General features: G+C 36.3%; 1 pseudogene; it reads right to left on the bottom strand.

The window, feature by feature from the left end:
- Positions 1–774: 774 nt before the first annotated feature.
- LOC120114648 lies at positions 775–8,719 on the bottom strand (annotated as a pseudogene).
- Positions 8,720–23,127: the final 14,408 nt, after the last annotated feature.

Raw genomic sequence — 23,127 nt, forward strand, 5'->3', positions numbered from 1 at the left:
TTTAATTTAAAATCGTTTTAAGTGGGTTGTCTTAACTCATTCGAGGTCCGCTTTTAATGATTTTAAATTGAAAGTGCATCCTATTAGTGACACCTAAGAAATTGACTCATCACTTTAAAATTTGGTAATGGAAGAAAAAAAGAAATGTTCGACTATTTAAATTTATCGAGAAAAGGTTGTTATAACTATTTAAGATCTGGTCTCGATATCCTAAAGTTTAAAAACATTACACATATGGATGTTAAATACATACTTAAATTATTAACTGTGTTGTTTCAAGTGATAAGCAACTTGATATCATTTGATAAGCAGCTTGATATTGTTTAAGTAAAGTCTCAGGTTTGAATCATTGTGTATGCATAAAATTCCTATTGAGAGACTCACATATCAAAACCAGATGTGCGACATGGATTAATCCAGATTAATTAAAATAAAGCCCTGAAATTGGAAGTATAAAAAAATACATACTTAAACTTGTCTTCGATATGACTAAAACGGTTTGAAATGAAAACGTTATATATAACAATGCACCATCCTATATTAAATTATATTACAAATAATCAATATAAATATTGAAAACTCGTAATATTTATAAAATCACGTATTAGTCTTATATAGGAATTTCTGCATGCGATGTCTTCACTAAAATGAATGTATCTTCAGTTCCCGATATCAGATTGATGCGATTCAAGAATCATTGGAAAGATAAGAGACATATGGTTTTATCTCCAGAAGACATATTGACCAAATAAGATCAGAATACCATTCAAAAAGTCATCGCAAGTCTATTGTTGTTCTGTTCTTGTTTTCTAAGACTTGGACGAATGGATCATTTGAAAGAGTTATTATCTCTTCCTTTGATGTGAGCCTTGTGATACATATATCACTGGGCTTCACATTATTGGGAATCCACTCCATGAAGTATGATGAATTCTTGCTCTGAACATTAATCATCTATTCATCAACCTCTTTGGTGTCATATGTTCAACCTCTTTTGTGCTCTTCTTGCCCCGGAACATAGCTGAGAGGCTGTCAGGTAGGAACCGTGCTGGGGACGACAGTGCACATCATGTTCTTCGCATCCCACATCTTTTGAGTTAGCTCTGGTATAGTGAGGGAAATGTAATTCTGGGAACCACGTGATGTGAGTGGAGCAAACCCGACCATAAAGAAGAGACGTGGGAACGGGATCAGGTTCACTGCCAACTTTCGCAGGTCGAAATTTAGGTGCCCAGGGAACCTCAAGGAGCATGTTACACCACTCATAGTTGCAGGTTCAGATCTCCAACTGGAAATCAAAAGAGTGGAATTAGTTTCATCGTTTAAATGGATATCAAAATGAATATTTTATGATTTTTATCACTCACAACTTGGGGTAGTAAGCTTCAGAGTCCGAAAGCAGATATCATAAAGCGCCTCATTGTCAAGAACCATGCATTCATCAGCATTCTCTACCAGCTGATGCATGGAGAGGGTGTCAGAGACTTTAGGTGAAGGGATAACTGTTGGTGAACAACTTAATTTGCCATTAAATTCGTAACTACACAATGGACAGATTTAAGGCTGTTTTTAAATGACAATTTGAAGGGGAAAACGTTAACCATTATGGGTGTGTAACCTATCAAATTAAATCTATTGAAGTCTATTTTCAGGTGCAACAAATTTTAAGTCGGTTGGATTTCTCTAGAGAAAGTTATAGCAGTTTTAGTAGTGAAGGGTCAGAATTTACTGTGTTGTTTTCTGGTTTTGAGTTGTTTTAATTCTATTTTTAAATACAAATTTTAAGAGTCATGTCTAAGGCTATAAATAGATTTGTATTCTCATGTAAGAAGGAAAGAGAGAAAATACAGAAAGATAGTTTGAATAATACAAGAGTTGTTGTGAGAATTGTGTCTCTTTTCTCTCCACCGAAATATATATATCAAATACTTACAATTGGTATAAGAACCAATGGAAAATTACGGGAAAATGTCGGGTATGCCACTACCATGACTGATGAAAGCCAACTACAACAACTGAAGCATTCAAGTGCGAGCACTGCTTGGGGCCCAATATGCATGGGAAGTAGTCGAGAACAATTTCACCTAACTAGAGAATACCGAATATATGACAGTAAATGAAATCAAGAAATTGAAAAATACACGAATGAAGGACAAGACAGCGCTATACATGCTGTTTCAAGTGGTTGACGAGTCAGACTTTGAAAAGATAGCAAGCGTGACAACTGGCAAGGAAGCATGGGATACGTTGCAAAAAGTATTCAAGGGGGCTGACCGAGTAAAGCAAGTAAGACTCCAAACTCTACGCAGCGAGTTAGAAGGTATGAAGATGAAGGAGTCATAAGGTGTGTCCGACTACATCACACGTATGCAAACTGTGGTAAATCAACTCAAGTATAATGGTAAAACTCTAAAGGACTTTAGGGTTGTGGAGAAAATTTTGCGGTCACTAACTGATGATTTCGAGAATGTTGTATGTACTATTGAAGAGTCGAAGGACCTGGAGGAGCTAACTATAGATGATCTCGATGGGTCACTAGAGGCACATGAGCAACGCAAGAAGAAAAAGAAGAATGAGTCGCTTGAGGAAGCACTGCAAGCCAAGGTGTCTATCAAAGACGAAAAGGTACTCTATACTCAAAACTTTTAAGGTAGAGGCGCGGCCGTGGAGGTCGCAGCAATGGTCGCGGTGGTGGAGGCCGCAATCGAGGTGGATACTATGAGGAGAAGGGGCATTCAAGCCAACAAAATTGGTGAGGTAGAGAACGTGGTCGTGGAAGAGGTGACCGGTCAAATCATTCAAATGTTGAGTGCTACAACTGCGGCAAGCATGGACACTATAAAAAAGAGTGCAAATCAAATGTCGAGTGCTATAATTGCGACAAGCATGGGAACTATGCAAAGGACTGCTATTCTGAGAAAAAAAGTAGAAGAAAACGTGAATCTAGTTACGGAAGAGGAGACGAGAGAAGATGGTGTTCTCATGATGGCCTACGAAAATATCGTTCCTAACAGCGACACGGTGTGATATCTTGATACCGATGCTAGTAATCATATGTACGGGCACAAACACCTCTTTGTGGAGATGTAAGAGATAGAAGGAGGGCACATGTCATTTGGAGATGCATCGAAGGTTTAAGTAAAGGGCCGAGGTAAAATATGTTTTTTCTCTAAAAGATGGTAAAGAAAGATCGATTGAGGATGTTTATTATGTGCCCGATTTGAAGAGTAATATCCTTAGCATGGGGCAATTATTGGAGAAGAGATATTCAGTTTTCATGAAAGACCGAATATTGCACTTGAAGGACAAAAAAGTCAATTGCTTGCAAGTGTGGAGATGGCCAAGAATCAAATGTTCAAACTTAACTTGAGAAAGGTACGAGAAAGATGTTTGCAAGTCAACACGGAGGATAAGGCCTTGTTGTGGCACTTACGATTCAGACACTTGCATTACGGTGGCCTAAAAGAGTTAGCAAGGAAGGATATGGTACACAGGCTACCTGACATGGATTACATTAAGAAATTTTGCGAGGGATGTATACTCGGCAAACAAGCGAGGAATATTTTTAAAAAAGGCAGAATATCGTGCAAGGAGGTCTCTCGAGTTGATACACACCGACATATGTTGTCCTATCACACCAAAGTCATTCATTGAGAAGAGGTATTTTATCATTTTATTGATGATTGCACAAGGAAAACTTGGGTTTATTTTTTGAAGGAAAAATCTGAGGCATTCGAGGTGTTCAAGAAATTCAAGGTGTTAGTAGAGAAGACAACTGGTCATTATATCAAGGCTTTACGGTCAGATAGAGGCAGAGAGTACATGTCAACTGCCTTTACGAAATATTGTGAGGAACAAGGAATCAAGAGGTTTTTAACCGCACCCTACTCACCTCAACAAAACGGTGTGGCCGAGAGGAAAAATCAGACTATTCTTGACATGGTTCGGTTGATGTTGAAGAGCAAAGACATGCCTAAAGAACTTGGGCAGACGGTTCAATGCACACAAGAAGCTTGGAGTGGACGAAAACTGACCATATCGCATTTCAAAGTATTCGGTAGTGTGGCCTATGCGCATGTACCGGATCAAAGAAGAACCAAGCTCGATGACAAAAGAAAAAGATATATCTTTATTGGCTATGATGAAAAGACAAAAGGTTTCAAGTTGTTTGATCCAATAGAGAATAAAGTAGTAGTCAGCCGAGATGTGCATGTAAACGAGTCAAGTTCGTGGGATTAGGAAAAATCAACGGAAGTGATATTCGAGAAAGGAGAAGCATTTACCGGTGTAATCATTACACCAACAAACACACCGACAAAATCACCAATAATCGATGATGAAGATGAGCCAAGATAACCAAGGATGCGAAGCACACAAGATTTGTACGACTCAACAAGTGAGGTACATTTAATTTATCTTTTGGCGGATGCCGAAATAATTACATTCGAAGAAGCGGTACGGAATGAGAAGTGGCAAGCAGCCATGGATGAAGAAATAAAAGCAATTGAGCGAAACCAAACTTGGGAGTTGGTTGAATTGCCAAAAGGAAGTCAGCCCATAGGAGTAAAATGGATATACAAAAAGAAGATGAATGCTCAAGGTGAGATAGAGCGGTACAAGGCAAGGCTAGTTGCAAAGGGCTATCGACAAAAGGCGGGGATAGACTATGATGAAGTATTTGCCCCAGTTACAAGAATGGAGACGATTCACCTTCTCATTTCTCAAGCAGCTCAATTCAAATGGAAAATTTTTCAAATGGATGTCAAGTCAGATTTTTTGAATGATGTGCTAGAAGAAGAGGTGTATGTAGAGCAACCATCTGGGTACATGAACATTGGGGAAGAAAAGAAGGTGCTGAAATTAAAGAAGACACTTTATGGACTGAAGCAAGCACCTCGAGCTTGGAATACCCACATCGACACTTACTTCAAGAAGAACGAGTTTACTCAATACCCATACGAGCATGTTGTATGTGAAGAAAGAAAAAGGTAACTTGTTGTTTGTAGCTCTTTATGTTGATGATCTTATATTCATGGGGAATAATGAGGAGATGTTAAAAGATTTTAATGAGGCTATGACTCGGGAGTTTGAAATGACAGACGTGGGTTTGATTAAGTACTTTCTTGGCCTGGAGGTTAGACAAGAAAATACTGGGATTTTTGTGTCCCAAGAAACATATGCAAAAGAAATTCTAAAAAGAAACAAAATGAAGGATTGCAATCCGGTATTGACACCAATAGAACCCGGGGCGAAACTTTCTAAGTTTGATGGTGGAGAACGAGTAGATGCGACCAAGTACCGAAGTCTAGTTGGGAGTCTTCTTTATCTCACATGCACAAGGCCGGACATTTCTTATAGCATTGGTGTTGTAAGTAGATTCATGGAGGAGCCGGTCTACACGCATTTGAAAGCAGTAAAGAGAATTTTGCGGTATATTCGGGGAACTGAATCTCTTGTGTTATTCTACACAAAAGCTGAAGATTTCATGCTAGTGGGATATTCCGATAGTGATTGGTGCGGTGATGTGGATGATCGAAAGAGTACATCGGGATATGTTTTTTTGGGGGACACGACATTCACTTGGCTATCAAAGAAACAACCAGTCGTAACACTCTCTACGTGCGAAGCGGAGTGTGTGGCAGCAGGAGGTTGTGTGTCATGTGATTTGGTTGAGAAGATTGCTGAATGAGCTAAATTTTGCTCAAGAGAAAGCCACACAAATTTACTTGGACAGTAGATCAGCGATTGAATTGGCAAAGAATCCTATCCATCATGAAAGAAGTAAGCATATTGACCTGACGTTCCATTTCATCCGAGAACACGTGAAGGAAAAGGAGATAGAACTGGTGCATGTGAAAAGTGAAGACCAAGCAGCTGATATCTTTACAAAGCCATTGTTCACAAGAAGTTTTGAGAAAATGAGAAATCTACTTGGCATGAAGGACAAAAGAGAATTAGGTTTAAGGAGGGGTGTTGGTGAATAAACTTAATTTGCCATTAAATTCGTAGCTGCCAGTGGACAGATTTAAGATTGTTTTTAAATGACAATTTTAAGGGGAAAACGTTAACCATTATGGGTTTATAACCTATCAAATTAAATCTATTGAAGTCTATTTTCAGGTGCAACAAATTTCAAGTCGATTGGATTTCTCTAGAGAAAGTTATAGCAATTTTAGTAGTGAAGGGTCAGAATTTACTATGCTGTTTTTGGTTTTGAGTTGTTTTAATTCTGTTTTAAATACGAATTTTAAGAGTCATGTCTAAGGCTATAAATAGATTTGTATTCTCATGTAAGAAGGAAAGGGAGAAAATACAAAATAGTTTGAATAACACAAGTTGTTGTGAGAATGTCTCTTTTCCCTCCACCCAAATATATATATCAAATACTTACAAAAACAGAGAATGTCATCATCATCCTGTCTGGATATTCCTCTCTGATTTTTTATATCAGGAGAGTTCCCATGCCGGAGCCTGTGCCTCCTCCAAGCGAATGGCATACCTGGAGGCCTGGTCAAGAAGTAACGTAGACTAGTGAGCCTCATCACTAAATTTGAAATGAGAAAAGCCATTGTTTAGCAGCCAAGAAAATTTTGTTGCTAAGCGCTAATGGTTCAACTCAAGTAACCGTTCAAAATAAGTAAAAGAATTCAGTGGATAAAAAGGATTTTCACCCTTTACAACATACATAAGACCAGGAGATAAACAAGGTTTGAACAAGAAACAAAGGAATTTAAAACAAGAAAAAAACTCCAAACAGAAATAACTTAACCACAAACACCTGATGGAAAAGTTGTAAGAAAGCCACCAACATCTATTGAGACGGATGAAGTAAGTCATTATCGAACATTTTGACACAAAAAGGTATCAGCACATCTATTTGGGGTTCCATTAAAGTGACCTGGTTCAATAATCTACCATTGTATCTATGACATAATGCTACTAACACTACAGCAACAAACAATCCAAACGACTATAATAATAAAACTTCCAGACAACTCTAGATCCAAAGACATGGTTCTCTCTTTCTTTCAATTTTATTATTAGGTTCATAGTTAATATTCTTCCTAAAAGAAAACGGATAAAGATATGATATGCCAATTTTTGTAATTTAGCATGTCATTTGTATTATTCAAACGCATATGTTTGTGCATCTATGCTCGTTAATTATGAGTCTCCAAGCTCCCTGGATATTTTACGTTTTCTTCTTCAAAATTCAGGCATTAAAAAGTGACAAAGCCATAAAAATAATAAATTAAAGACAACAATTATTAGGTAATGAGCTGGCATGGGACGCCAAGGGTCCAGCAAATGCATTTAGAAACTTTATCAAGTTTCCTAAGACCCACCTTTATGTTAATTTTTGCAAACAAACAATAGAATAGTAAAAAAATATTATGGGTAAACTACACATTTAGTATCTAAACTATCAGTTTAGTTTGTTTTTACCCAACCTTTCAATTTTTTCAAAATCATACATAATATTTAGTTTTTATTTCATTTTAGTATCCTTCATTAAAAACTTAATGCGTTTAGTACCTAAATATCAATTGTGGTCTGTTTTAGTACCTAACCTTTCAATTTTTTCAAAACTTAACGTTAAATTTTGAACGAGATACTAAAATGAAACAAAAACTAAAGTTTTAACGAACTGTACTAAAATGAAATAAAAACTAAACATTATGTATGATTTTCAAAAAATTAAAAATTTAGGTACTAAAACAAATCAAAACTGATAATTTAGGTACTAAACGCACAATGTACCCAAAAAATATTGGTAAAATAAAGGAGAAACATCCAGCTGGTCAATCACAATCAAGATAAAAGACCCATGTAGTCCTTTGCTTCCACATTGGACAAAAAGAAGCTCCCTAATAACAGCTCAATCTCAATATTTACATTTTCACAGAATTATGGTCAATCATAAATATAATTCAATATATTTCTATTCTTTACAGTTTTTATTGATATAATATAAATTTTCTTGATATGGTCATCGGCTCATCGCCGAAACTTAAGAAATAAAAAAATAATATTGTATATCATTGTCATGGAACGAAAGTGATGATACAGCAACAGAGCTGGGTAAGAATTCGAATCCTGATATGAAGAAGAAACGAGCAGAGGAATTATGTCGGTATGGATCAGGTAAATGCTATTAAAAATTATGATTAGAATCACTTGCACGAAAATCGACTCAAATTTAGCCAAATCCAAAGGAGAAACATGAAAACGCAGAGGAATGGTATATACCTTGCAAGCAATCACAATTCTCAGCCTCTTTACGAACAACATCAAGAACAGAATCGATCAACTCTGAACCTTCGATATAATGACCTTTGGCCCAGTTGTTACCGGCACCGGATTGTCCAAAGACGAAATTATCGGGTATAAAGATCTGTTCGTAGGGACAGGATCGGATACTATCCATAGTACCGGGTTCAAGATCCCTGAGGACGGCACGAGGAACGTACCATCCTCCGGATGCCTCATTGTAATACACATTGATCAGTCCCAGTTGGAGATTGGATGACGATCCATCGGCGTTGTACCTTCCGGTAGGATCGACTCCATGCTCGTCGTAGATCACTTCCCAAAACTTGGCACCGATTTGGTTCCCGCATTGGCCTCCTTGCACATGAAAGATTTCTCTCATGTCTTCGATTTACAGGGGGAGAAGAGTTGGAGGGATTTGTGTGGGGGGGATGAAATGGAGAAAGGGAGTGGTAAATAATATAGAGGGGGATGAGTGATATTTTGGAAGGAGGATGCTATTTGTGTTGTCATTGGCACGTTAGGGAGGTGGTTGGTTGGTTGGGTGAATTATGGGGTTATGATTTGATTACCTTCCCTTGAGATAGATAATTACGGTGCGGTTATTTCTTAATTTAGTTGAAGGAATTTGGTTTCCCCAAATTACTGGATCATAGTCCTTGTCTTGTCCCAATCGTAAAAGGAATATTTATTTTAAATATTATAAATTTAATATAGGGTAGAGTACATAAATAGTCCATTATAGTTGCTTTGTTAAGTCTTACAACTATTAAAATGTTCATAATGGTCTCCTAATTATACGTCAATGCTTTGTTAAGTCTCTCAACTATTAACAGTTACAAAATGTTTATCCAACTACTTAAATGTTCCAAACTCATCCTTTTATGTTAAAAATTTGACGGTCCTCTAAGCTGAACATTAACTTGTTCAATGGGATATGATAAAATCTGATCCTGGAATTATTTAAGTTGTATTTTGTAGATTGAGTCTCCGTTTACATGCCGTCGAGCTAGTGCTTAAAACATTATGACGTTGAGCCAGTGCTTGAAAGCAACAATGGTGCCAGTAGACATCATTAAAATATGATTTTATCATATCTCAATCAATATTTTAACGTTCAACTTAGATAGTCGTCAATTTCTTAATGGAAGAGGATGAGTTTAAAATATATGAATAGTCGGATGTAACTTTTGTAACCCTAGACACAACCTATGTGTTTCGACTAAGTCTAACAGATTACATTAAAATTCTTAAAACATTTTCCAAACATTATTCGATAATTTAATTCCATATTTTAAATAACATCATGAAAACATATGATTATTAATAAATCCATCGGATAAAGATAAAACCTTAAGTAACAGAGTAAAATAAAACATGCCATCAGCAGTAGCAAACCAAAATAAGTCACAAAAACAAGTATTTAAAATAATGGCACATGTCACCGTATTTGAAGGAGGAGTGGTAGATAAACATTACAAAAATGATTTGTACTAAATGTGTCGATCCTCCAAGTGCCTGATACGGGGTGCCTATCCAAGAGTATCTGAAAGTGGAAACAGTTTGAAATGTGAGCTAGGGGCTCAGTGTGTCCATACACCATATGCATTCCCCATATTTGCATCCATACCTTATACCAGAAATATAGGAGCCAACCTAAAGGTCTCTTGGGGCCTGAGAGCTACCCAAGAAAGTTCTCGGGCCTCGGAGTTTACTCAAGGGTCACTTTAGGTCCGTAAGGAATTACCAACTTGATCAGAGCTAAACCTCCATACTCCAGTATCCTACCCAAACCGTATCTCAAATATACAGTTTGCACAGCAAACAATAAATTCCATAAATCCATAATCACGTAATCGTATTTCCAGTGAAAACTAATAACCATATAACATATATCATTCAACCATAATCCATAAGCCATCACCAATAAATCAATAAAACAATAAATCAAAATTTCGGTGAACCACATTTCAAAATAAATTAAACAATCATGTACACATAGGGAACACACCTTGCAAAATAGGGTCAAATAGCAGATCTATGAGCATCGACCTCGCCATGTTCTGTAGAAGTGCTCGAACCTAATTCATAGTAAATTGAGTAATATCAAAGTAATATTCTAGTTTGGGTATTCATAAGGTTCACGGGTCATACGAGTGACTACTGACTCACGAGGTCTAGTGAATCGAGAAGAGCTGGGTCGAGCTGTCGAGCGATCAGGAGTCTTGAGTACCTTCAAATAATAATACTAATCAGTCTAAAGTCTTAATTTAATTATTCGAAATTAAAACACTTCAGTACATATGCATGTCCGGGTTTGATGGTTAATTTGGAGGCTTTCAGGCTTGAATTTGGAAAAACGGACTTCAGATTCAAACTCAAGACGTCGAAAACATAAAATATGACTTTTCAAAAAATTGACTTTTTGGTCAAAGTCAACGGGTCAAGTCAAAGTTAATGGGTCGATTTAAGTCAACGGGTCGGTTCAAAGTCAATGGGTCAGACCGGTTCAGGTTGATCAGATCGGTTTGGGTTGATTCAGTTCAGTCCGAGTTGACTCGGACCGGTTCAGGTCGTCTAGATCGACTGGACCGGTCTAACTGGTTTTCTTTGAGTGGAACAAGCACCACGCGCACCATTGGTGTCGGCAGTGATGGGAGTCGGGGACGACAGTCGATCATTCCACGAGCAACAAAACAACAATATCAACCCAAAATAACATCCAATCAAGCCAAAAACGTGTAAAAATATTTGAATATGGCAGCGACCTTACCCACACTAGCGACGGGGGAAAACGATGGTGACAGCCTCACCCACTGGTCAGGTTTTGTTCGTACAAAGCTGGGGAGTCTTCCTAGAGTGGCGGTAAGGCAAGACAGCGACGGAGATGGCCGTAATCGATGTAAATATACGCACACGGGGGGTTTTTGACGAGGTTTTCTTGGCTCTTCCACTGCGAACGATAGCGATTCACGACGGGATAGGGGTCGGGTTTTAGTCGCTAGTCGACGGTGAGTACATTGATGGTGTCGGAGCAATGAAAGATAGTCGGATGGTGACGATTGGGGAAAATGGCGAGGGTTATGATTTAGGGGAAGTTAGGGATTTGGGTCTGATTTGGGGATTTTTAATTTGGGTATTAAACTTGGGCTTTAAGCCATATAAAAAATTTTAATAATAAAATTTTAGAAATAATACCTAGCCTAGTTATAGAGCCATGAGTATCCATACTAGGAGGCAGAGTTCTACACCGCGCAACACCTAACCATTTCTTTATTTTTTTCTCTGATAACATAGACTGGGTTAATTCGGGTTCAAGTCTCTGAATTTCCTGTGACTTTCTAAAACGGCCTACAAATTATGGAAACTTGCATTTGGTCCCAAATTTCATTAAATTGCTTCTAAATTTTAAATTTTTATTATAATTTCTTTAAATTGGGTTGTGAACTTTTAATAGTTGGGGGAACTTAATAAATATATCCTATAGATAGGGGACCATTATAACTTTAATAGTCGGACCACTTAATAAAACAATATCTATAATCAAAGAATCATTTGTACTTCACCCTTTAATCTCTATTTTTTTCGAACGAAATATTTTATTTTTATTATGATGAGTCATATTAAATTGTAATTCATTTAGTAAGTTTATATTAATAGAAAATTATCATAAATGAATAAAAATAAAAGTAAGAGTGTGAATAATAAATACATAAAATATAAGATTTATTGTTGTGATTTTTAATACGTGTAATGAAAAATATAATTAATGATTACTTTATACAAACTTAATGGTGGAATTTTGTTCGAAAAAATCTACATTTTAGATGATAATTGAATTAAATATAAAACGGTAATTAAAATAAACATTTTTTATTCATAATTATTTTATTCAGATTTAAATGAAAACATTAAATTAAAGTAATTTTTAAAAACTTGAGATTAAATGCAATCCTTGCTTCAAGTGTATCTCCTATTATGCCTTGGTTTTAATTTTTATGCCCTACCTGTCACATTGGATAAATTACCTATTTAGCATTTCACTTATTTTTGTATTTTTAATTTTTTTTTTATAAATTTATACTTAATTTTATATTTTATTTTTACTTTAATCATTAACAGTTTTAATATTAAAATGAATACATTATTAAATAAATTAAAAGTTTTCATAAAAAAATTTTGTCGAAACCAAACTCATTGAGTGCATCAATAATAATTAGAATATTGTTCCCTTGAATTCCTAAATTCGAACAGTTGCATGATTAATCCCAAACATCTCATGCTTTCTCTTCTTCTCCTCCATCAAATCTGTTGAGTTAATCGATACGGAATCGACCAAGAGGGGTGAATTGGCAATTAAAATTTCGCGGAAGCTTTTGCAGAAAATTTAAAGTAATTGCACAGCGGTTTACAATGGTTCGACTTTCTCAAACAAAGTCTACGTCCACTACCTTAGCTATCCACACTAAGGATTTTCCAACAAATTCACTAATTTGTTCTTTCTTTTGAGGGCCAAAGAGATAACCTTACAAATCCCTCAAGAGTATACCCCAACTCTGAGAACACTCTTTTTCCCAAAGAGAAGATTACAATTTGCAAACTTACAAGAAAACCTCACAATGTAAGATGTTTGCACAATTCTAGAACAAAGAAAAGAACACTCAAGGATAAATACATTGAGTACAAAGTGTTCTTTTGCAAACTTACAAGAAAACTCACAATGTAAGATGTTTGCACAATTCTAGAACAAAGAAAAGAACACTCAAGGATAAATACAATTGAGTACAAAAGTGTTCTTGAAAGCAAATGAATATTGGATGAAAAATAGGCTTGAAATACTCAAACTTGAGGTTTGATGCTTTCTCTTTGATTCTCTCTTGATTCTAGTTGATTGATGTTTGTTGTTGTTGTGATCAATGGCTCCAGAACTTGTTTAAATACCCCTTGAATCAATTCTGAACGTTGGTGATAATTAGTTGGGATAATAGAGCCGTTTAAGTGTGAAAACAATTAAATTTTCTAGGTGGAGCGTCTCATGCATCGTTGCATTCGTGTAAAATTCAAATATTTTGACCGTTGGAACACTTGATGCATGGTGCACCAAGTGTGCATCGATGCATGAAATGCATTCGATGTTTGAAAAATAGCCTGATGCATCGATGCATGGCTTGTGCATCGATGCATCAAATGCATTCGATGTTTTGAAATATTCAGAGTGCATCGATGCATGGAGAGTGCATCGGTGCATGGAATGCATTCGATGTTCAATTAATTCATCGATGCATGGACTGATGCATCGGTGCATGCCTTTGAATAATTGATTAAGGCTGTTTTTGGTTCAAAATACTTTGTGAAAATTGTTTCAAAAATAGTTTAAGTACAAATCACAATTTTACACATTTAGTAAGGATTAAAATTGATCTTGAAAAACTTGGAGTAATAATTTGATATTCGGTTATTGAATCGAATTTGTAAAATCATTTGTGAAATCTTAAAATTCATTTAACTTAATTTGTTATATCGAAATATCAAAAATGTTTTCAACAAAATCCATAAATTTTGAATAACTTTATTTGATTGCACTTCATAGCAAGAAATTAGAATCCACGATATGAAGTTCTACAAGGATGGACAAAGCAAACCTACTTCAAGGAGTTTCTACAATGCAATGACGACGAAAAAGATCGAGAGCTAAACAAATACAAGGAGGCAAAGCGAGAGGCCAAGAAAACGGTGGCTAAAGCAAAGGATAAGGCATACGAGGAAATGCATAAGAGATTACACCAAGGATGGACAAAACGACATCTTCAGGCTTGCAAAATCCAGGGAGAATAGGAAAAAGATCTAGGTAGCATTAGGTTTATTAAGGACAACAATGGTGTTCTTTTATTGAAAGATCATGATATTAAGAGGGTTTGGGGTAGTTACTTCTTTGGCTTATTTAATGACGGTGCCTCTCCCTGCAGGCATACCATGAAGCTATGGGAAAGGGTGATAGAGGGAGGTGATAGGTTGAGACAGGTTACTAGGGTTTCGGAAACCAATTTGGCTTTATGCCTGCAGGTCTACTACGGAGACGATTCATCTACTTCGACGGCTTATGAAAAAATATAGGGAAAAAATAAAGATCTTCACATGGCGTTCATTGACCTTGAGAAGCGTATGATAGTGTTCCCCCGCGATACGATCTGGAAGACCTTAGAACAAGACAAATCCCAACTGCTTATATCCGGCGATTTGTGATATGTACTGTAGATCTACTACATACGTCAGGACTACAGTTGGCGACACCGAGGCATCCCGGTGGGAAATCGGACTCCACCAGGGGTCGACTCGCCCTTACATCTTCGCCTTGATTATGGACGATCTATTGTGCGACACCAGACGGTGTTCCATGTTGTACTTTTAGGTGACTTGTCCTAGTTGCTGAAACAAAAACTGAGGTGAATAGTAGACTGGCTACCTGGAAGACTGCTTGGAAGAAAAGGTCTAAGGATCAATATTGAAAGGACAGAGTATTTATGTTCAAACTTCAGTGGGAACCAAAATGAAAGATGTAGAAGTATGCATAAAGGACACGTTCTCCCATCAAAGGATTGTTTCAGTACCTAGGGTCTATGATACATAAGATGGGGGTGTAGATGATGACATTACACACCGTATAAAGGCGGGATGGCTAAAGTGGAGGGCTGCTACTGGAGTTTTTGTGTGACAAGAAGGTGCCTCTAAAACTTAAGGGAAAATTTTATAGAATGACAATAAGACCAGCACTGTTGTATGGATCAGAATGTTGGGCTATCAAGAGATCGCGTAAGAGATGGAGGCCGCAGAAATGAGAATGCTTCGATGGGCATGTGGTAGGACTCTGTGGGACATGACACCAAACTCTGCTATTAGGATGTCCTTGCGGGTGGTGCCTGTATCCGAAAAATTGAGGGAGGGAGGACTACGGTGGTTTTGGCATGTCCGTAGGCAGCAACCGTTAGATGCAGTCAGGAGGTAGAGTCGTTTACAGTCGATGGTGCCAGAAGAAGGGACGACCAAGGCGGAAGTGGGAAGACTGCTTGAGATCTGATTTGAAGGATTTAGCCCTTACCGAGGACATGACCTCTGATAGGAAAAATGGAGACTTTAAGACCATGGTAGCCGAGTAGTGCGGGTCATCCATAAGGTGTATCATCTCTGTCTTCTTTTAATGCCTTTGTAGTATTTCCACTTCTACTTTTTATACGTTTCTTCTGTCATTGGAATTATGAAGGCTTAGAATTAGGTAGTGGAATAGTGTTGACTTAGTTTAGTTTTAACACATTTGACTTTATTCCTTCTCGTAGCTTGCTATCGTTGACTTCTGTGTATCATTTTCTTCATGTTTTTCCTCTTTTTAAATTTAGTCGGGTCTTACGTTTCTGTCTATATGCAAAGATTTTTAGAAATGGATTTATTTGCAGGGATTCTTCCATTATAGACGCGCATATGAAGACTGCATATGAAGACTGTCCAACTATGTATTTATTTACTTATTTAACATGCATGCATTTTATCTTTATTTTAAATTTTCTGACTGCCGGAGGTCTTCCACGGAAGTTGCTCTCAACCACGTTAGGGACAGCCTACTACCCACCTCCCTCTTACCCCATTGCATATGGAATAGACTTTGTTGTTGTTGTTGACATGAAGTTCTCACTAACCACACCAGAATGGTCATGAGAAGGACGAAAGAGTCGCCTCTTCCTCTCAGATCGTGATGTCATTATACATGCAGTTTACACCGTTGATAGTTTGGTTAGAAGAATCTCTCAGATGTACCAACTCTGCAGTAATTAATAATTCCTCCTCTGATTTTGCATTTTTGCACAGAAAGCCTGGTCACTTCACCCACCAAACTCTTAACCTTTCTTTTGAATAGAAATTCTTTAACTCAGCAGCCGTAATCGGCACAAATATTTTCACATTGGAAGTTTCTTTAGCCAGTTTTTTTTTTGGAAACAGAACCTACTATTTCTTCTCTTGAAGTTGCACATGTTCTAGTTTTTTTTTCCTTCCCATTCTCTGTCTATTTCATATAAAACACATAACTCGTTGATTTTTTTATTTATTTCTGATATTGATTTCAACTACATATTTATCAGATAAATTGTTAATGATAACCTCTTGAATTGGAAAAGATTTTTTTTTGTAACTTAGTTTTTGTAAATTGCTTGAAGTATTTCATTAACTTAAAAGGCCTATTTTACTTTAATCTGTGCACAAAAACTTGGAGTTCCACAAAACTTGTTACATTGTTTTTATTTTGCTCAGTGAAAGATTTTTTTTGATGAAAAAAAATAGAGTTTTGTTTTCTAATTTCTCGTTGCAAATTGCAAACAAAGAAATTTATCAATGTTTATGAGTTTGATAGAGGAAGAAAAAAGATGAAAATTTAAGGTTCGGTCCAAATTTTAATGAACTATTTGAATCGAGCATGTTATAATTTGAGAATGATATCTATATATAAATAAATACGATTGACAAAGAAAACAATAACACCAAGATTTACGTGAAAACCCCAAAATGAAAAAACTCACAGGCAATGAGAAAAATTTCACTAATATGAAAGAAAAAATACAAGACGAGAGAAAGGAAAAAAACATGATATCTAACCCTTACCCTTATTTATTTATAGTGATATACTTGATTACAAAAAAACTAAATAAAGTAAAAAGTCACTTTATAAAAGCTACTTTAATAAAATTCTATACTTTTAATCAAACTAAGTTTATTACTTTATCAATTAAATGTCACTTTGAATTCGGTCAAACTTTAATAAATCTCCAACTTGAAAGTCAACACGAATTCTAAAAGAGCAAAAGATTCGAGACAAAATACTCAAATTTGATTAGGCACAAAAATAATTCTTCACTTCAATGAACAAATCTTCACCTCTTCTACAACCTCCTCCAAAGGGTAAATCTTAAATGATGAACACCGACCAAGTCCAAGCAAAGCTCAAACTTGGTTGTAAGGAGCCGTTTTGTCATCATGTTAGCAGGATTGTCATGAGTGCTAGCTTTACTCACAACATATCACCTCGAGCAATCACATCACGCATAAAGTGATAGTGAATATCAATATTTTTGTCCGCTCTTGAAACATTTGATCTTTCGTTAAGGATATAACACTTTGACTATTACAAAACATTGTATTAATCTCAAGATATAACCCTCTTTACCCGACCTAGAAGGACTAATCGAATCTAGAAGACCCATAGACTGATCTCAAGAATTTAACCCATTGATAATTAAACTTAGTAAAATATTGAATTTTGCCAAAGCTCACAATATCCGAAAATGATCATTCAATAATTTAATTTGTAAAATAAAAAAACGTATGAAAATGTCAAATCATTGTCTCATGTCCATATTAAATAAAACATCCTAAAGTCCCAAAATAAATATATTGATAAATACCCAAATAGAAATTAAACAAATAAAACAATTTCGAATAGAAAAATCCAAGTAAAAATGCCATACTATGAATAATAAAAGTCGAACAATTCGCAAACCTCCAAGTACCGGTTCACCTAACTCAAGTATCTAAAAGAGAGAATTTAAGGGGTGTAAGCTATTGAACTTAGTATGTCTCTAAAGTGCAAACAATCACAATCATATCATATCCCCAACAACCAACAACAATCAAAACCCAATCATCCAAAAATAAATCATAATTTTGAGTCAAACACCGGTTCACCTAACTCAAGTATCTAAAAGAGAGAATTTAAGGGGTGTAAGCTATTGAACTTAGTATGTCTCTAAAGTGCAAACAATCACAATCATATCATATCCCCAACAACCAACAATCAAACCCAATCATCCAAAAATAAATCATAATTTTGAGTCAAACAGTGATAACACAAATTTAAATGTCATACAATGATCATGCACCCCATCCATACTCCTGTCACTCATCTGAAGAGTGGTTCACCAGACCACACTATATCAAATCACACCATATGAAGTGAGATCTTCTACAAAGGCAGAGGCCACAGATGAAAGTGACATTCACCCTGTCGTGTGAATGCACTGAACTTCCCCTATCAGAATCCATCCTAATGACATGCAGAATGACATACATATTCGAATACATATATCTGAATAATATATTTTCAAGTAACATATATTTAAATTTTGATCTGATATGAATGTAATAACCACATATACAATAATTTGAATGCTCTCATAAATTTTTGAGTCCTACATATCAACATATTTCACGTTGCATTTTCTGAATAAATCAAATAATCAATAATAAAAATAATGACAATCATAATTATACAAATCAATCATACTTACATGTTAACAACAATTAAGTCAAACAATCAAAACAAACGGTGAATTTAGCATTGAGCAGAGATATACCTCGATAAACAACTAAGGACGATAATATCCTTTTATTTGGTCAACCCGAATAATGGATCGACAAAAATCACAACGGTCAATACGTGTAACACTGGTCAATTTGAAGTTCACGGGTAACAACGGAGGAGGTGGTAACTCAGTTCCCGGTTCGACTTCTCCTGAAAAATTCCAATGACTGTTTTAAATCCCAATAAACCAACACAAAATAAAAATAATAATTTACGATGAATAAAAAATAATTGAGATTCGATTTGGGGAAATCGATAGCGGGTTCGGTTCAAATTAAAATTATGTATTGTAGAAAAAGGGGACTCCCAGCGAGTGAGTTACACCGCCAGCAACCTCGAAGGCCAATAACTTCACGGTCAGCCTTGTCGTGGCCCTAAACGGTCGGCCACCACACGACAACGATGGTAACACCCAAATAGAACTGTTGGGGAAAGGTTTCACGGCCAACACTGCTACCCAGCCATGACCCAGGCCATTAACGCATTCCCCAGTGAGGTATCGACCTCGAAGTGGCTATAAACGACTGATTTGAACCCTCACGGCGATGGATGTGTTAAAACGTGGGTTTCGCTCCACTGTGCAAAGACGGCTGTAGTGGACATGGTTGTGATGGGGGAAACATAATCTACGTTGGATACCTTATCTTGACGACGAACGGTGGCGATGTGAGAGTAAGGGGTGAACGGCGTAAGGTATTGTGGTAAAGAATAAAAGAAGAAAGAAGAAATATGGGAGCAAACCGCACAAGGAAGATGGGGAAGAAGAGAAAAGGCAAAAATTTGTTTCTAAATAAATTGGGTTAATTAATGAGTAATTTCTTAAGTTGATTAGTGTTTTTGAAACAGGTACAAAACTTTTAATTATTCTAATTTGGTCACCAACTGCAACTAGAGATTTAAGGCCAAAATCCTTAAATTTTAGGGTTTTAAATTCGGGAAAAGTGGGGTGCTACAATTCTCCCCCTAAGAAAAATTTTGCCTCGAAATTTACCAAAATAATAAAATGACTTAAGAAAATACCTTCACATCATCTAACTCATTCTAATCCTCCCCTTTAAGTAGTATACCACTTAGGTTCCCTCACTGCATATCTATCTGAACCTTTACTATGAACCGTTCTACCTCTACTAGCCGAACCAAAACTAGTTGGTCTAACTTGATCTCTAACTCAGGTCGGTGCATGAATTGGAGCCAAAGACTGATAAGGACCATAAAAATCAATAGACGGAAGAGGACACTCCTTGAAATAATGTTCCCTAGACCCACATCGAAAACACTCTAATCTTCCTTCAACACTCACGAATACCTGGTGTTATAGTAAGGGCACAAAGGTATCCATGCACCATTCGAACTATTAGTAGTAACAGTCGGAGCAACATATGTCACTGGTCATACCCTAGTATAACCTCAAGAGCCTAAATCATCTCTCAATCTCTTACTGAACTGATTCACTAACCCACTCAACGGCAATGGCTCAGTCTTTTCGGTAGTCCTGCTTGAGCAGCTAAACCGTTAAACACTATGTCATGGTGCAAAGCAACTCCCGACTGAATGATGGACGGAGACCTTTAAGAAACCAATCACATTTTTTCCTTCTCAAAAATCAATCTCGGCGCATACTTAACCAATCTCAGGAACTCGATCTCATAGTCGACCACAGACATATCATTCTATTTCATATTCAAAAATCCTTCCGCACTTCACTAAATACTCAACCCCCCATATAGCGATCCCGAAAAGCCTATCGAAAGTATTCCTAAGTGACATGTCTGGCCGAAATGATATCCTACTAAGATTTCCACCAATCCCAAGCCTCTCCGTCTAACAGTGAACAACAGCTCTCAAGCTACGATCAGCAGGATATTCTATTTCCTCAAACAGTCACTGCAGTTTTTTCTACTAATATTCAACATCAACGGGTCAGATTTGGTTTACCCATAAACACAATCATCCCAGTAGTTAAGAACTCAGTCGAGATATGTTTCATAACACCCTCAATCTAATGGAGATAATGAAGTAATTCACTATCAATGTAGCATTATCATTGCTAATGGTCTGACCATCCTCTGATTAATGTAAACCATCAACCTAAGTTTAATGTGCGTACGGGTTTTCACCTCCAGTCTGTTGAACTCCAGTCCGATCCATAGGCTACTTAACTCTGTCAGGCTCATTAGCTACATTCAAATATTGGGTATGACCTGCTAATAGAGGGTTAACTATAGCCATAGAAGTACAACCCCGACCTTGACTAATCATTAGACGATAATTCTTAAGAGGTGTCATATGAACTATATACAAAAGACAACATCTAAGATTATAGTTGGTACTGGGAGTTTTGATTTAAAATATTTATTTAACCTTTTCAAAATAAGAATAAAATAATTTGTATTCCCAAATTCTCATTTTTCCCAAAATACTTATGTAAATTTTTTTGTTAAAATTTTGTGATCGAGCACCTGAGGGTTGATCTGGCTATGATACCACTAAATATAACCCCTTTTACCCGACCTAGAAGGAATAGGTTAGATCAAGAAAGCCCATTGACTTATCTCAAAATTTAACCATTGATCATTAAACATAGTAAACTATCCCTAGCTTTGAATGTTTGTAAAAGCTCGCAATGTCCAAAAATGATCATTCAATAATATAATTTATAAAATAAATAAAGCGTATGAAAATGTCAAATAATTTATCTCATGTCTATATTAATAAACATCCCAAAGTCCCAAATAAATATAATTGATAAATTACCAAACATAATTAAACAAATAGAAAATTCAAATAGAAAAATCAGAGTAACGATGAATAACCAAAAGTTGAATATGTCGTAAACCTCAAAGTATCGGTTCACCTAACTCGAGTATCTGACAGAGAGAAACTAAAGGAGTGTAATCTAATAAGCTTAGTGTGTCTTTATAGTGCAAACAATCACAATCATATCATAGTCCGAACAACTAACAATAATCAAAACCCGAATCATCCAATAATAAATCGTACTCCTTTCACACCATTCGAAGAGTGGTTTCCCCAGAACTACACTATCTACAATCAAATCACACCATATGAAGTGGGATCTGCCACAAAGACAGAGACCATAGAACTTGAAAGTGACATTCACCCCGTCTAAAGTAAATGTACTAAACTTCTCATATCAAAATCCATCCCAAAATGAAATGCAAAATGACATACATTTTCCAATAACATATCGAATAACATATTTTCACGTAACATATATATGAATTCTAATCTGATTCGAATTTAATAACCACGTATACAAATTATCTGAATGCATCTCATAAATTTTTCAATCCGACATATCAACATATTTCATATAGTATTTTTTGAATAAGTATCAGATAATCAATAATAAAAAATCAATGACAATTAATAATCATACAAATCACTCATAATTACATGTTAACAACAATTAAGTCAAACAATCAAAACAACACAGAGAATTTAGCACTGAGTAGAGACACACCTAGACAAACATCTAAAGATAATATACTTTTTCTCTGTTAGCCCGAACAGTGGATGGGCCTAAATCAGAACGATCAACACCTGTTAACGATAGAGAAGCGGTAACTCGAATCCTGGTTCGACTTCTCCTGCAAAATCCATTAACTAATTTAAAATCCCAATAAACCAACCATAGAATGAAATAATAATTTACGATGAATAAATAAAATAATTCAAATTCAATTTGGGGAAATCAATAGCGAGTTTGGTTCGAATATAAAATTATACTGGTGAAGAAAAAGGGACTCCTGGCGACAGAGTTATATAGGCAACTGTCCCAAAGGCTGAAAACTTCATGATCGGTCTTACCATGGCCCTAAACGATCGGTCACCACATGATAACGACGGTAACATCTAACAGAACCGACAGGGGGGGTTTCACTACCAACACTACTGGCCGACCGCGACCCAAACCATTAACGTTTTTCCCGGTGAGGTCATGACCTCGCTGTGGCCACAAACAGTTCCTTCGAACCCCCACGGTGGTGGATGCATTAAAACACGAGTTTCGCTCAGCCACCACTCAAAGACGACGACAATAGACATGTTTGTGATGGGGAAGCATAACCAACATCGAGGACCTTACCTTGACAATGAACGGTGGAGATGTGGGAGCAAAGGGATGAGCGACACAAGGATTTGTGGTGAAAAGAAATAAAAGAAAAGAAATAGGGAGCAGACCACGTGGGGAAGAAGAAGGAAGAGGGGAAAATTTGTTTCAAAATAAAATTAGGTTAATTAATGAGTAAGTCTTGAGTTAATTAGGGTTCTCAAAACTAGCAAAAAAACTTTTAATTCTTTCAATTTGGTCACCAATCTCAATAGTGATTTAAGGAAAATCCCCAAATTACAGGGTTTTAAATTTAGGGGGAAATCAGGGTGTTACACAAAGTCTTCACTAAGTTCACTAAAGAGCTCTAAACCATATCGCT

The sequence above is a fragment of the Hibiscus syriacus genome, unplaced genomic scaffold (assembly GCF_006381635.1).
Source record: "Hibiscus syriacus cultivar Baekdansim isolate YM2019G1 unplaced genomic scaffold, ASM638163v2 tig00110239_pilon, whole genome shotgun sequence".
Lineage (NCBI taxonomy): Eukaryota > Viridiplantae > Streptophyta > Magnoliopsida > Malvales > Malvaceae > Hibiscus > Hibiscus syriacus.